The 14514-nt window shown below is 45.7% G+C and overlaps 5 non-coding genes and 1 pseudogene across 5 annotated transcripts; all 6 read right to left on the bottom strand.

The window, feature by feature from the left end:
• Window positions 1-1226: 1226 nt before the first annotated feature.
• LOC130344837 (U2 spliceosomal RNA) lies at window positions 1227-1417 on the bottom strand. The gene has a single exon (XR_008883659.1). It is a non-coding gene; the product is annotated as a U2 spliceosomal RNA (small nuclear RNA).
• Window positions 1418-3503: 2086 nt separating this feature from the next.
• Window positions 3504-3694, bottom strand: LOC130344839 (U2 spliceosomal RNA). The gene has a single exon (XR_008883660.1). It is a non-coding gene; the product is annotated as a U2 spliceosomal RNA (small nuclear RNA).
• Window positions 3695-5778: 2084 nt separating this feature from the next.
• LOC130344840 (U2 spliceosomal RNA) lies at window positions 5779-5969 on the bottom strand. Its single transcript, XR_008883661.1, has one exon. It is a non-coding gene; the product is annotated as a U2 spliceosomal RNA (small nuclear RNA).
• Window positions 5970-8056: 2087 nt separating this feature from the next.
• LOC130344795 (U2 spliceosomal RNA) lies at window positions 8057-8260 on the bottom strand (annotated as a pseudogene).
• Window positions 8261-11882: 3622 nt separating this feature from the next.
• On the bottom strand, window positions 11883-12073 carry LOC130344841 (U2 spliceosomal RNA). Its single transcript, XR_008883662.1, has one exon. It is a non-coding gene; the product is annotated as a U2 spliceosomal RNA (small nuclear RNA).
• A 2084-nt stretch (window positions 12074-14157) lies between these two features.
• Window positions 14158-14348, bottom strand: LOC130344842 (U2 spliceosomal RNA). The gene has a single exon (XR_008883663.1). It is a non-coding gene; the product is annotated as a U2 spliceosomal RNA (small nuclear RNA).
• Between the last annotated feature and the right edge of the window lie 166 nt (window positions 14349-14514).

Consider the following 14514-nt stretch of genomic DNA (forward strand, 5'->3'; position numbering starts at 1 on the left):
CGTTTATATATATGTGTGTGTGTGCGCGTATATATATATATATATATATATTTCTCCGCCGAAATCACTTTTAAACCCATTTCCACCTTTTTTTCCCTTCTCTTCCTCTTACTTTTTTTTCACGTTTTTTTAAGTTTTTCTCCTTTTCGCCTCTTTTCTGGGCGTATTATTCTTCTTTTTCTTCTTTTTTTTCGTCTAATGCATACCCCATCAGTGCAGCAATGCTTATTCAATACCGCCAGCAGATGGAGACACTGGGGGATAATTTTCTAAGGATTTATACTGATTTTTCCTGTCTGAATTTGTCGCACAGAAAGTTGCAGGCCAAATATGTGTGACATTTCTGCGACTTTAGCTTCTAGAGCATTTTTACAACATTATACATAGGTGCTGAATACATAAAAAGCGACTGTTCAGCGACAGACAAGTCGCATCGGCTGAAAGTAGGCCAGAATGTCAGTCCATGTTGGAGCAGGTTTAGATACAGTCTAAAGTATAGATCTCAAAGTCTGTGCACAGAATTTAGCAAGGGCCTCGCACCTTCTGATGCATCAGGTAGGTGCACAATAGCATAGCCTAACCCTCTGTACTTTGGTCTATATTGATGCGGGACATAGACAGCCAGCTGATGACCAATCCATTAGTGCAATGGATGGCTGGAAGCATTTGTCTTTGCCTTTGCAATACCACAGAAGCAATGCATGGTCAATGTACAGCAATGACACACCTGTGTGAACAGCCAGGAGACCCCCCCCCCATGTTATGTTACATAGTTACATAGTTAGTACGGTCGAAAAAAGACATATGTCCATCAAGTTCAACCAGGGAATTAAGGGGTAGGGGTGTGGCGCGATATTGGGGAAGGGATGAGATTTTATATTTCTTCATAAGCATTAATCTTATTTTGTCAATTAGGAACATTCAGCACCCACCCGCTATCAAGGCAGCTGCCTATCATGTCATGCCCTACCTGCACAGGTGTGCTGGCTACTCAAATGATCCAATTAAGGAGGCCATTTAGTCAGCAGCAGCAGAAGTCCTGTGCCTGGACGCTCCAACAGCGGCCAGACACAAGCAGAAGCAGCAGAAGCAGCAGAAGCAGCAGCAGCAGCACCACCTTTTGTTTTTTGGCTGCAGCAGCAGCAAGGCCCACAGGGCTGGCTAGCTGGCTAGCCAGCAAGCAGGTAGCAATGAAAGTAGGAATCTTTCTTTTTAACCCTGTAAGGGGGTGGTGCACTGTACCCGAAGATACTGCCATATCGGGTCAATGCATAGGGCGACGGAAGCAAGCTTCGAAATCGGCCCCCGTTCTCAAAAATCCATTTAATATATGGTCCCCAGATAGGGGACGTATCAGATATTAAACTGATAAGAACAGATACTACACTTGATCTTAGCCAAAAGGCCGAGAAGCGATAACCGTGAAAGGGGCGGGCCCAACAAGGTCCCCTTCATGGGCACTATCACTGCTTGCTGTCAGGGAGGCTGCCAGACAATTTTCCATGCACACTCTGGGCTGGGGGGCAGTCAACCACCAGTACACACAGCAGAACCTAAACCCATACCATTATTGCTAAGCAGCAAGACAGGGGCCCATTGCACTCCCACGGGGCCTTTTTAAATGCAATCCATAACCCGGATTTGCCAGGAACCCTTCTTACTCCTCCTACTTGCATGTGACACTGGGCTTAGGATCTGCATAGGAAACACACACACAAGCACACACCTACCTTTGTTGCCTGCAGATGCCTCCTTGGCTGTCCCCAAACGGTATCAAACCAACACCCACGGGAAGCTGTAAGCATAGAGGACATGCCTGCACCCCATTGGACTTACCTGTGTGGGTTAAACCCGGGTTATTTGACAACCTATGGCGGTGATGGTTCTGCTCAGGCAGAGCAGTGCTGATGCTCCTCATAAAGCTGTCGCTGCTGTGAAGGTTCTAGGTGACATCACAAATCCCTATGGTTACATACACAACAAAGCTGGGTTGTTGTTGTTTACACTCTGCAAGGCCTGTGGAAGTGAGTGACATCATAGCACTGTAGTTCTGAGGGTTCTAGATGGATGCAACAATCTCCTGTTGCTTCTATGAAGGCCATAATAGACGACATCACCAAACAGCTCCATAGTCACATACACAGCAAAGGAGAGATGTTGTTTACACCTAGTGATGTCAGTGGTATTGAGTGACATCACAGCACAGTGCTAAGGCTCCTGGGCCTGGACACAGCAGCGGCTGCAATATCTCAACGGAGAATACGTTTATATATATGTGTGTGTGTGCGCGTATATATATATATATATATATATATATATATATATATATATATATATTTCTCCGCCGAAATCACTTTTAAACCCATTTCCACCTTTTTTTCCCTTCTCTTCCTCTTACTTTTTTTTCACGTTTTTTTACGTTTTTCTCCTTTTCGCCTCTTTTCTGGGCGTATTATTCTTCTTTTTCTTCTTTTTTTTCGTCTAATGCATACCCCATCAGTGCAGCAATGCTTATTCAATACCGCCAGCAGATGGAGACACTGGGGGATAATTTTCTAAGGATTTATACTGATTTTTCCTGTCTGAATTTGTCGCACAGAAAGTTGCAGGCCAAATATGTGTGACATTTCTGCGACTTTAGCTTCTAGAGCATTTTTACAACATTATACATAGGTGCTGAATACATAAAAAGCGACTGTTCAGCGACAGACAAGTCGCATCGGCTGAAAGTAGGCCAGAATGTCAGTCCATGTTGGAGCAGGTTTAGATACAGTCTAAAGTATAGATCTCAAAGTCTGTGCACAGAATTTAGCAAGGGCCTCGCACCTTCTGATGCATCAGGTAGGTGCACAATAGCATAGCCTAACCCTCTGTACTTTGGTCTATATTGATGCGGGACATAGACAGCCAGCTGATGACCAATCCATTAGTGCAATGGATGGCTGGAAGCATTTGTCTTTGCCTTTGCAATACCACAGAAGCAATGCATGGTCAATGTACAGCAATGACACACCTGTGTGAACAGCCAGGAGACCCCCCCCCCATGTTATGTTACATAGTTACATAGTTAGTACGGTCGAAAAAAGACATATGTCCATCAAGTTCAACCAGGGAATTAAGGGGTAGGGGTGTGGCGCGATATTGGGGAAGGGATGAGATTTTATATTTCTTCATAAGCATTAATCTTATTTTGTCAATTAGGAACATTCAGCACCCACCCGCTATCAAGGCAGCTGCCTATCATGTCATGCCCTACCTGCACAGGTGTGCTGGCTACTCAAATGATCCAATTAAGGAGGCCATTTAGTCAGCAGCAGCAGAAGTCCTGTGCCTGGACGCTCCAACAGCGGCCAGACACAAGCAGAAGCAGCAGAAGCAGCAGCAGCAGCACCACCTTTTGTTTTTTGGCTGCAGCAGCAGCAAGGCCCACAGGGCTGGCTAGCTGGCTAGCCAGCAAGCAGGTAGCAATGAAAGTAGGAATCTTTCTTTTTAACCCTGTAAGGGGGTGGTGCACTGTACCCGAAGATACTGCCATATCGGGTCAATGCATAGGGCGACGGAAGCAAGCTTCGAAATCGGCCCCCGTTCTCAAAAATCCATTTAATATATGGTCCCCAGATAGGGGACGTATCAGATATTAAACTGATAAGAACAGATACTACACTTGATCTTAGCCAAAAGGCCGAGAAGCGATAACCGTGAAAGGGGCGGGCCCAACAAGGTCCCCTTCATGGGCACTATCACTGCTTGCTGTCAGGGAGGCTGCCAGACAATTTTCCATGCACACTCTGGGCTGGGGGGCAGTCAACCACCAGTACACACAGCAGAACCTAAACCCATACCATTATTGCTAAGCAGCAAGACAGGGGCCCATTGCACTCCCACGGGGCCTTTTTAAATGCAATCCATAACCCGGATTTGCCAGGAACCCTTCTTACTCCTCCTACTTGCATGTGACACTGGGCTTAGGATCTGCATAGGAAACACACACACAAGCACACACCTACCTTTGTTGCCTGCAGATGCCTCCTTGGCTGTCCCCAAACGGTATCAAACCAACACCCACGGGAAGCTGTAAGCATAGAGGACATGCCTGCACCCCATTGGACTTACCTGTGTGGGTTAAACCCGGGTTATTTGACAACCTATGGCGGTGATGGTTCTGCTCAGGCAGAGCAGTGCTGATGCTCCTCATAAAGCTGTCGCTGCTGTGAAGGTTCTAGGTGACATCACAAATCCCTATGGTTACATACACAACAAAGCTGGATTGTTGTTGTTTACACTCTGCAAGGCCTGTGGAAGTGAGTGACATCATAGCACTGTAGTTCTGAGGGTTCTAGATGGATGCAACAATCTCCTGTTGCTTCTATGAAGGCCATAATAGACGACATCACCAAACAGCTCCATAGTCACATACACAGCAAAGGAGAGATGTTGTTTACACCTAGTGATGTCAGTGGTATTGAGTGACATCACAGCACAGTGCTAAGGCTCCTGGGCCTGGACACAGCAGCGGCTGCAATATCTCAACGGAGAATACGTTTATATATATGTGTGTGTGTGCGCGTATATATATATATATATATATATATATATATATATATATATATTTCTCCGCCGAAATCACTTTTAAACCCATTTCCACCTTTTTTTTCCCTTCTCTTCCTCTTACTTTTTTTTCACGTTTTTTTACGTTTTTCTCCTTTTCGCCTCTTTTCTGGGCGTATTATTCTTCTTTTTCTTCTTTTTTTTCGTCTAATGCATACCCCATCAGTGCAGCAATGCTTATTCAATACCGCCAGCAGATGGAGACACTGGGGGATAATTTTCTAAGGATTTATACTGATTTTTCCTGTCTGAATTTGTCGCACAGAAAGTTGCAGGCCAAATATGTGTGACATTTCTGCGACTTTAGCTTCTAGAGCATTTTTACAACATTATACATAGGTGCTGAATACATAAAAAGCGACTGTTCAGCGACAGACAAGTCGCATCGGCTGAAAGTAGGCCAGAATGTCAGTCCATGTTGGAGCAGGTTTAGATACAGTCTAAAGTATAGATCTCAAAGTCTGTGCACAGAATTTAGCAAGGGCCTCGCACCTTCTGATGCATCAGGTAGGTGCACAATAGCATAGCCTAACCCTCTGTACTTTGGTCTATATTGATGCGGGACATAGACAGCCAGCTGATGACCAATCCATTAGTGCAATGGATGGCTGGAAGCATTTGTCTTTGCCTTTGCAATACCACAGAAGCAATGCATGGTCAATGTACAGCAATGACACACCTGTGTGAACAGCCAGGAGACCCCCCCCCCCATGTTATGTTACATAGTTACATAGTTAGTACGGTCGAAAAAAGACATATGTCCATCAAGTTCAACCAGGGAATTAAGGGGTAGGGGTGTGGCGCGATATTGGGGAAGGGATGAGATTTTATATTTCTTCATAAGCATTAATCTTATTTTGTCAATTAGGAACATTCAGCACCCACCCGCTATCAAGGCAGCTGCCTATCATGTCATGCCCTACCTGCACAGGTGTGCTGGCTACTCAAATGATCCAATTAAGGAGGCCATTTAGTCAGCAGCAGCAGAAGTCCTGTGCCTGGACGCTCCAACAGCGGCCAGACACAAGCAGAAGCAGCAGAAGCAGCAGCAGCAGCACCACCTTTTGTTTTTTGGCTGCAGCAGCAGCAAGGCCCACAGGGCTGGCTAGCTGGCTAGCCAGCAAGCAGGTAGCAATGAAAGTAGGAATCTTTCTTTTTAACCCTGTAAGGGGGTGGTGCACTGTACCCGAAGATACTGCCATATCGGGTCAATGCATAGGGCGACGGAAGCAAGCTTCGAAATCGGCCCCCGTTCTCAAAAATCCATTTAATATATGGTCCCCAGATAGGGGACGTATCAGATATTAAACTGATAAGAACAGATACTACACTTGATCTTAGCCAAAAGGCCGAGAAGCGATAACCGTGAAAGGGGCGGGCCCAACAAGGTCCCCTTCATGGGCACTATCACTGCTTGCTGTCAGGGAGGCTGCCAGACAATTTTCCATGCACACTCTGGGCTGGGGGGCAGTCAACCACCAGTACACACAGCAGAACCTAAACCCATACCATTATTGCTAAGCAGCAAGACAGGGGCCCATTGCACTCCCACGGGGCCTTTTTAAATGCAATCCATAACCCGGATTTGCCAGGAACCCTTCTTACTCCTCCTACTTGCATGTGACACTGGGCTTAGGATCTGCATAGGAAACACACACACAAGCACACACCTACCTTTGTTGCCTGCAGATGCCTCCTTGGCTGTCCCCAAACGGTATCAAACCAACACCCACGGGAAGCTGTAAGCATAGAGGACATGCCTGCACCCCATTGGACTTACCTGTGTGGGTTAAACCCGGGTTATTTGACAACCTATGGCGGTGATGGTTCTGCTCAGGCAGAGCAGTGCTGATGCTCCTCATAAAGCTGTCGCTGCTGTGAAGGTTCTAGGTGACATCACAAATCCCTATGGTTACATACACAACAAAGCTGGGTTGTTGTTGTTTACACTCTGCAAGGCCTGTGGAAGTGAGTGACATCATAGCACTGTAGTTCTGAGGGTTCTAGATGGATGCAACAATCTCCTGTTGCTTCTATGAAGGCCATAATAGACGACATCACCAAACAGCTCCATAGTCACATACACAGCAAAGGAGAGATGTTGTTTACACCTAGTGATGTCAGTGGTATTGAGTGACATCACAGCACAGTGCTAAGGCTCCTGGGCCTGGACACAGCAGCGGCTGCAATATCTCAACGGAGAATACGTTTATATATATGTGTGTGTGTGCGCGTATATATATATATATATATATATATATATATATATATATATTTCTCCGCCGAAATCACTTTTAAACCCATTTCCACCTTTTTTTCCCTTCTCTTCCTCTTACTTTTTTTTCACGTTTTTTTTACGTTTTTCTCCTTTTCGCCTCTTTTCTGGGCGTATTATTCTTCTTTTTCTTCTTTTTTTTCGTCTAATGCATACCCCATCAGTGCAGCAATGCTTATTCAATACCGCCAGCAGATGGAGACACTGGGGGATAATTTTCTAAGGATTTATACTGATTTTTCCTGTCTGAATTTGTCGCACAGAAAGTTGCAGGCCAAATATGTGTGACATTTCTGCGACTTTAGCTTCTAGAGCATTTTTACAACATTATACATAGGTGCTGAATACATAAAAAGCGACTGTTCAGCGACAGACAAGTCGCATCGGCTGAAAGTAGGCCAGAATGTCAGTCCATGTTGGAGCAGGTTTAGATACAGTCTAAAGTATAGATCTCAAAGTCTGTGCACAGAATTTAGCAAGGGCCTCGCACCTTCTGATGCATCAGGTAGGTGCACAATAGCATAGCCTAACCCTCTGTACTTTGGTCTATATTGATGCGGGACATAGACAGCCAGCTGATGACCAATCCATTAGTGCAATGGATGGCTGGAAGCATTTGTCTTTGCCTTTGCAATACCACAGAAGCAATGCATGGTCAATGTACAGCAATGACACACCTGTGTGAACAGCCAGGAGACCCCCCCCCCATGTTATGTTACATAGTTACATAGTTAGTACGGTCGAAAAAAGACATATGTCCATCAAGTTCAACCAGGGAATTAAGGGGTAGGGGTGTGGCGCGATATTGGGGAAGGGATGAGATTTTATATTTCTTCATAAGCATTAATCTTATTTTGTCAATTAGGAACATTCAGCACCCACCCGCTATCAAGGCAGCTGCCTATCATGTCATGCCCTACCTGCACAGGTGTGCTGGCTACTCAAATGATCCAATTAAGGAGGCCATTTAGTCAGCAGCAGCAGAAGTCCTGTGCCTGGACGCTCCAACAGCGGCCAGACACAAGCAGAAGCAGCAGAAGCAGCAGCAGCAGCAGCAGCACCACCTTTTGTTTTTTGGCTGCAGCAGCAGCAAGGCCCACAGGGCTGGCTAGCTGGCTAGCCAGCAAGCAGGTAGCAATGAAAGTAGGAATCTTTCTTTTTAACCCTGTAAGGGGGTGGTGCACTGTACCCGAAGATACTGCCATATCGGGTCAATGCATAGGGCGACGGAAGCAAGCTTCGAAATCGGCCCCCGTTCTCAAAAATCCATTTAATATATGGTCCCCAGATAGGGGACGTATCAGATATTAAACTGATAAGAACAGATTTTTTTTTTTTTTAGTTAGCCCTCAGAACTCACTCAGAGTTCCAAGATCTTATTTGGAACTCAATTTTGTGTTCATCATCAGGTAACATGTTTTTATTTCTTTTCTTAAACACTAATGAAACAAAATAGAACATTTAAAAACAAAATAAGAAACAACATAAAATAGCAAAACCAAACATTACTTTCTAATTAAGCAAAACCAAATTAGAAGGTCATCCCCTTCCTCCATGCAAACACCATTAGAAAGTCTATCAGTCCTCGACTGATATTGCCATTTGCTATATCTTTCTTAACTTGAGACGCTAACCAGCCTGGAATTTTATACGTTTCAACAAAACGGTTCATGTCTGCCTTGAAAGAAAAATAGACTTTATCCCGAGCTTCTTCCTCCCGATTCTTCAAGCCTATCTTTAGATCCATCATATCTTTGTCAAACGTTTTTCTTTCTGCTTCCGACAAATTTTCCAACAAACCACCAAGCACACCAAAATACTGCACTGGCACATACACTTCCTCCTCTCTCTTCTTCTTCTGCTCTGTAGGTCTTCTAGTTGGAACCTGCTCCACTTCTGGTTCTTTCACTTCAGCTGGTTCCTCTCTGCTTCTTTTTACAGCTTCCTTTTTCTCTGAATTTTTCTCAGACTTTTTCTTAGGACACGAGCCAAGCAGATGGCCCTCCTCACCACACAGATGGCATTTCCTTTTCTTTTGACAATTTTCCACGTCGTGACCCTCCTCTTGACACTTGAAACACCACAAAAACGTGCAATCCTCCTTTCTGTGACCGTACTGTTTACATTTGCGGCAAAAATCTTGCATGCCAGAAAAATACAGATCCCCGTTCACAGAACCAATTTTAAACCGTCCTGGGGGGATCACTAACTTGCCATCTGCCATTTTAAATTTCACATGGAACCTCCACTTGGTGGTCCATAGTCCATATTGATTAAATACCTTGCCTTTAGGCAGAACACTGTCACAGAATCGAGACAAAAAGGTAACGATATCCTCCTCCGAAGTATATGGGCTATACATCCTTATAGTCACCAATCGTTCTCTACGTGGGAAATGTGGAACTATCTCCACCCCTTCCAAAACCGGACATACCTTCTTTTGCTGCAATATGTTCCAAAATGACTCATAGTCCTCTTCAGAAGCCAGCACCACGTCGTAGTATCCACTTCTGGGAAACTCAAGCATGGATAGGATTTGCTCCCTCTTGACTTCCAGCAACTTAAACAGCACTTCTTCCACGACAAAGACAAGGCCTCTTTCCTTCTTCCGGACATCGAGCAGGGAAATACGAACTCCATTCCGAAGTCTCGCAAAAGGCGGCACGCCTTCCGAAGAAAAACCGCAATCTTCCTCCATGTCCATGATGTCCAGACACCTCCCCCACCGAAGTAGGTAGGTGGGGATCGCCTCCCGTTGTCTGGGGACTAAGCCGGCTCCCTGATAGCAGCAGGGGGGTGAAGTCCCTCCGTTAAGAAGGACGATCCCCCCAGGCAAAGGAGCCGGGTACCCCAGACACCCTCTGGCCAGACCAAGTGAGCAGAACTACACTTGATCTTAGCCAAAAGGCCGAGAAGCGATAACCGTGAAAGGGGCGGGCCCAACAAGGTCCCCTTCATGGGCACTATCACTGCTTGCTGTCAGGGAGGCTGCCAGACAATTTTCCATGCACACTCTGGGCTGGGGGGCAGTCAACCACCAGTACACACAGCAGAACCTAAACCCATACCATTATTGCTAAGCAGCAAGACAGGGGCCCATTGCACTCCCACGGGGCCTTTTTAAATGCAATCCATAACCCGGATTTGCCAGGAACCCTTCTTACTCCTCCTACTTGCATGTGACACTGGGCTTAGGATCTGCATAGGAAACACACACACAAGCACACACCTACCTTTGTTGCCTGCAGATGCCTCCTTGGCTGTCCCCAAACGGTATCAAACCAACACCCACGGGAAGCTGTAAGCATAGAGGACATGCCTGCACCCCATTGGACTTACCTGTGTGGGTTAAACCCGGGTTATTTGACAACCTATGGCGGTGATGGTTCTGCTCAGGCAGAGCAGTGCTGATGCTCCTCATAAAGCTGTCGCTGCTGTGAAGGTTCTAGGTGACATCACAAATCCCTATGGTTACATACACAACAAAGCTGGGTTGTTGTTGTTTACACTCTGCAAGGCCTGTGGAAGTGAGTGACATCATAGCACTGTAGTTCTGAGGGTTCTAGATGGATGCAACAATCTCCTGTTGCTTCTATGAAGGCCATAATAGACGACATCACCAAACAGCTCCATAGTCACATACACAGCAAAGGAGAGATGTTGTTTACACCTAGTGATGTCAGTGGTATTGAGTGACATCACAGCACAGTGCTAAGGCTCCTGGGCCTGGACACAGCAGCGGCTGCAATATCTCAACGGAGAATACGTTTATATATATGTGTGTGTGTGCGCGTATATATATATATATATATATATATATATATATATATATTTCTCCGCCGAAATCACTTTTAAACCCATTTCCACCTTTTTTTCCCTTCTCTTCCTCTTACTTTTTTTTCACGTTTTTTTACGTTTTTCTCCTTTTCGCCTCTTTTCTGGGCGTATTATTCTTCTTTTTCTTCTTTTTTTTCGTCTAATGCATACCCCATCAGTGCAGCAATGCTTATTCAATACCGCCAGCAGATGGAGACACTGGGGGATAATTTTCTAAGGATTTATACTGATTTTTCCTGTCTGAATTTGTCGCACAGAAAGTTGCAGGCCAAATATGTGTGACATTTCTGCGACTTTAGCTTCTAGAGCATTTTTACAACATTATACATAGGTGCTGAATACATAAAAAGCGACTGTTCAGCGACAGACAAGTCGCATCGGCTGAAAGTAGGCCAGAATGTCAGTCCATGTTGGAGCAGGTTTAGATACAGTCTAAAGTATAGATCTCAAAGTCTGTGCACAGAATTTAGCAAGGGCCTCGCACCTTCTGATGCATCAGGTAGGTGCACAATAGCATAGCCTAACCCTCTGTACTTTGGTCTATATTGATGCGGGACATAGACAGCCAGCTGATGACCAATCCATTAGTGCAATGGATGGCTGGAAGCATTTGTCTTTGCCTTTGCAATACCACAGAAGCAATGCATGGTCAATGTACAGCAATGACACACCTGTGTGAACAGCCAGGAGACCCCCCCCCCCATGTTATGTTACATAGTTACATAGTTAGTACGGTCGAAAAAAGACATATGTCCATCAAGTTCAACCAGGGAATTAAGGGGTAGGGGTGTGGCGCGATATTGGGGAAGGGATGAGATTTTATATTTCTTCATAAGCATTAATCTTATTTTGTCAATTAGGAACATTCAGCACCCACCCGCTATCAAGGCAGCTGCCTATCATGTCATGCCCTACCTGCACAGGTGTGCTGGCTACTCAAATGATCCAATTAAGGAGGCCATTTAGTCAGCAGCAGCAGAAGTCCTGTGCCTGGACGCTCCAACAGCGGCCAGACACAAGCAGAAGCAGCAGAAGCAGCAGCAGCAGCACCACCTTTTGTTTTTTGGCTGCAGCAGCAGCAAGGCCCACAGGGCTGGCTAGCTGGCTAGCCAGCAAGCAGGTAGCAATGAAAGTAGGAATCTTTCTTTTTAACCCTGTAAGGGGGTGGTGCACTGTACCCGAAGATACTGCCATATCGGGTCAATGCATAGGGCGACGGAAGCAAGCTTCGAAATCGGCCCCCGTTCTCAAAAATCCATTTAATATATGGTCCCCAGATAGGGGACGTATCAGATATTAAACTGATAAGAACAGATACTACACTTGATCTTAGCCAAAAGGCCGAGAAGCGATAACCGTGAAAGGGGCGGGCCCAACAAGGTCCCCTTCATGGGCACTATCACTGCTTGCTGTCAGGGAGGCTGCCAGACAATTTTCCATGCACACTCTGGGCTGGGGGGCAGTCAACCACCAGTACACACAGCAGAACCAAAACCCATACCATTATTGCTAAGCAGCAAGACAGGGGCCCATTGCACTCCCACGGGGCCTTTTTAAATGCAATCCATAACCCGGATTTGCCAGGAACCCTTCTTACTCCTCCTACTTGCATGTGACACTGGGCTTAGGATCTGCATAGGAAACACACACACAAGCACACACCTACCTTTGTTGCCTGCAGATGCCTCCTTGGCTGTCCCCAAACGGTATCAAACCAACACCCACGGGAAGCTGTAAGCATAGAGGACATGCCTGCACCCCATTGGACTTACCTGTGTGGGTTAAACCCGGGTTATTTGACAACCTATGGCGGTGATGGTTCTGCTCAGGCAGAGCAGTGCTGATGCTCCTCATAAAGCTGTCGCTGCTGTGAAGGTTCTAGGTGACATCACAAATCCCTATGGTTACATACACAACAAAGCTGGGTTGTTGTTGTTTACACTCTGCAAGGCCTGTGGAAGTGAGTGACATCATAGCACTGTAGTTCTGAGGGTTCTAGATGGATGCAACAATCTCCTGTTGCTTCTATGAAGGCCATAATAGACGACATCACCAAACAGCTCCATAGTCACATACACAGCAAAGGAGAGATGTTGTTTACACCTAGTGATGTCAGTGGTATTGAGTGACATCACAGCACAGTGCTAAGGCTCCTGGGCCTGGACACAGCAGCGGCTGCAATATCTCAACGGAGAATACGTTTATATATATGTGTGTGTGTGCGCGTATATATATATATATATATATATATATATATATATATATATATATTTCTCCGCCGAAATCACTTTTAAACCCATTTCCACCTTTTTTTCCCTTCTCTTCCTCTTACTTTTTTTTCACGTTTTTTTACGTTTTTCTCCTTTTCGCCTCTTTTCTGGGCGTATTATTCTTCTTTTTCTTCTTTTTTTTCGTCTAATGCATACCCCATCAGTGCAGCAATGCTTATTCAATACCGCCAGCAGATGGAGACACTGGGGGATAATTTTCTAAGGATTTATACTGATTTTTCCTGTCTGAATTTGTCGCACAGAAAGTTGCAGGCCAAATATGTGTGACATTTCTGCGACTTTAGCTTCTAGAGCATTTTTACAACATTATACATAGGTGCTGAATACATAAAAAGCGACTGTTCAGCGACAGACAAGTCGCATCGGCTGAAAGTAGGCCAGAATGTCAGTCCATGTTGGAGCAGGTTTAGATACAGTCTAAAGTATAGATCTCAAAGTCTGTGCACAGAATTTAGCAAGGGCCTCGCACCTTCTGATGCATCAGGTAGGTGCACAATAGCATAGCCTAACCCTCTGTACTTTGGTCTATATTGATGCGGGACATAGACAGCCAGCTGATGACCAATCCATTAGTGCAATGGATGGCTGGAAGCATTTGTCTTTGCCTTTGCAATACCACAGAAGCAATGCATGGTCAATGTACAGCAATGACACACCTGTGTGAACAGCCAGGAGACCCCCCCCCCATGTTATGTTACATAGTTACATAGTTAGTACGGTCGAAAAAAGACATATGTCCATCAAGTTCAACCAGGGAATTAAGGGGTAGGGGTGTGGCGCGATATTGGGGAAGGGATGAGATTTTATATTTCTTCATAAGCATTAATCTTATTTTGTCAATTAGGAACATTCAGCACCCACCCGCTATCAAGGCAGCTGCCTATCATGTCATGCCCTACCTGCACAGGTGTGCTGGCTACTCAAATGATCCAATTAAGGAGGCCATTTAGTCAGCAGCAGCAGAAGTCCTGTGCCTGGACGCTCCAACAGCGGCCAGACACAAGCAGAAGCAGCAGAAGCAGCAGCAGCAGCACCACCTTTTGTTTTTTGGCTGCAGCAGCAGCAAGGCCCACAGGGCTGGCTAGCTGGCTAGCCAGCAAGCAGGTAGCAATGAAAGTAGGAATCTTTCTTTTTAACCCTGTAAGGGGGTGGTGCACTGTACCCGAAGATACTGCCATATCGGGTCAATGCATAGGGCGACGGAAGCAAGCTTCGAAATCGGCCCCCGTTCTCAAAAATCCATTTAATATATGGTCCCCAGATAGGGGACGTATCAGATATTAAACTGATAAGAACAGATACTACACTTGATCTTAGCCAAAAGGCCGAGAAGCGATAACCGTGAAAGGGGCGGGCCCAACAAGGTCCCCTTCATGGGCACTATCACTGCTTGCTGTCAGGGAGGCTGCCAGACAATTTTCCATGCACACTCTGGGCTGGGGGGCAGTCAACCACCAGTACACACAGCAGAACCTAAACCCATACCATTATTGCTAAGCAGCA

This window comes from Hyla sarda, unplaced genomic scaffold, assembly GCF_029499605.1.
Source record: "Hyla sarda isolate aHylSar1 unplaced genomic scaffold, aHylSar1.hap1 scaffold_735, whole genome shotgun sequence".
In the NCBI taxonomy this organism is placed as follows: Eukaryota; Metazoa; Chordata; class Amphibia; order Anura; family Hylidae; genus Hyla; species Hyla sarda.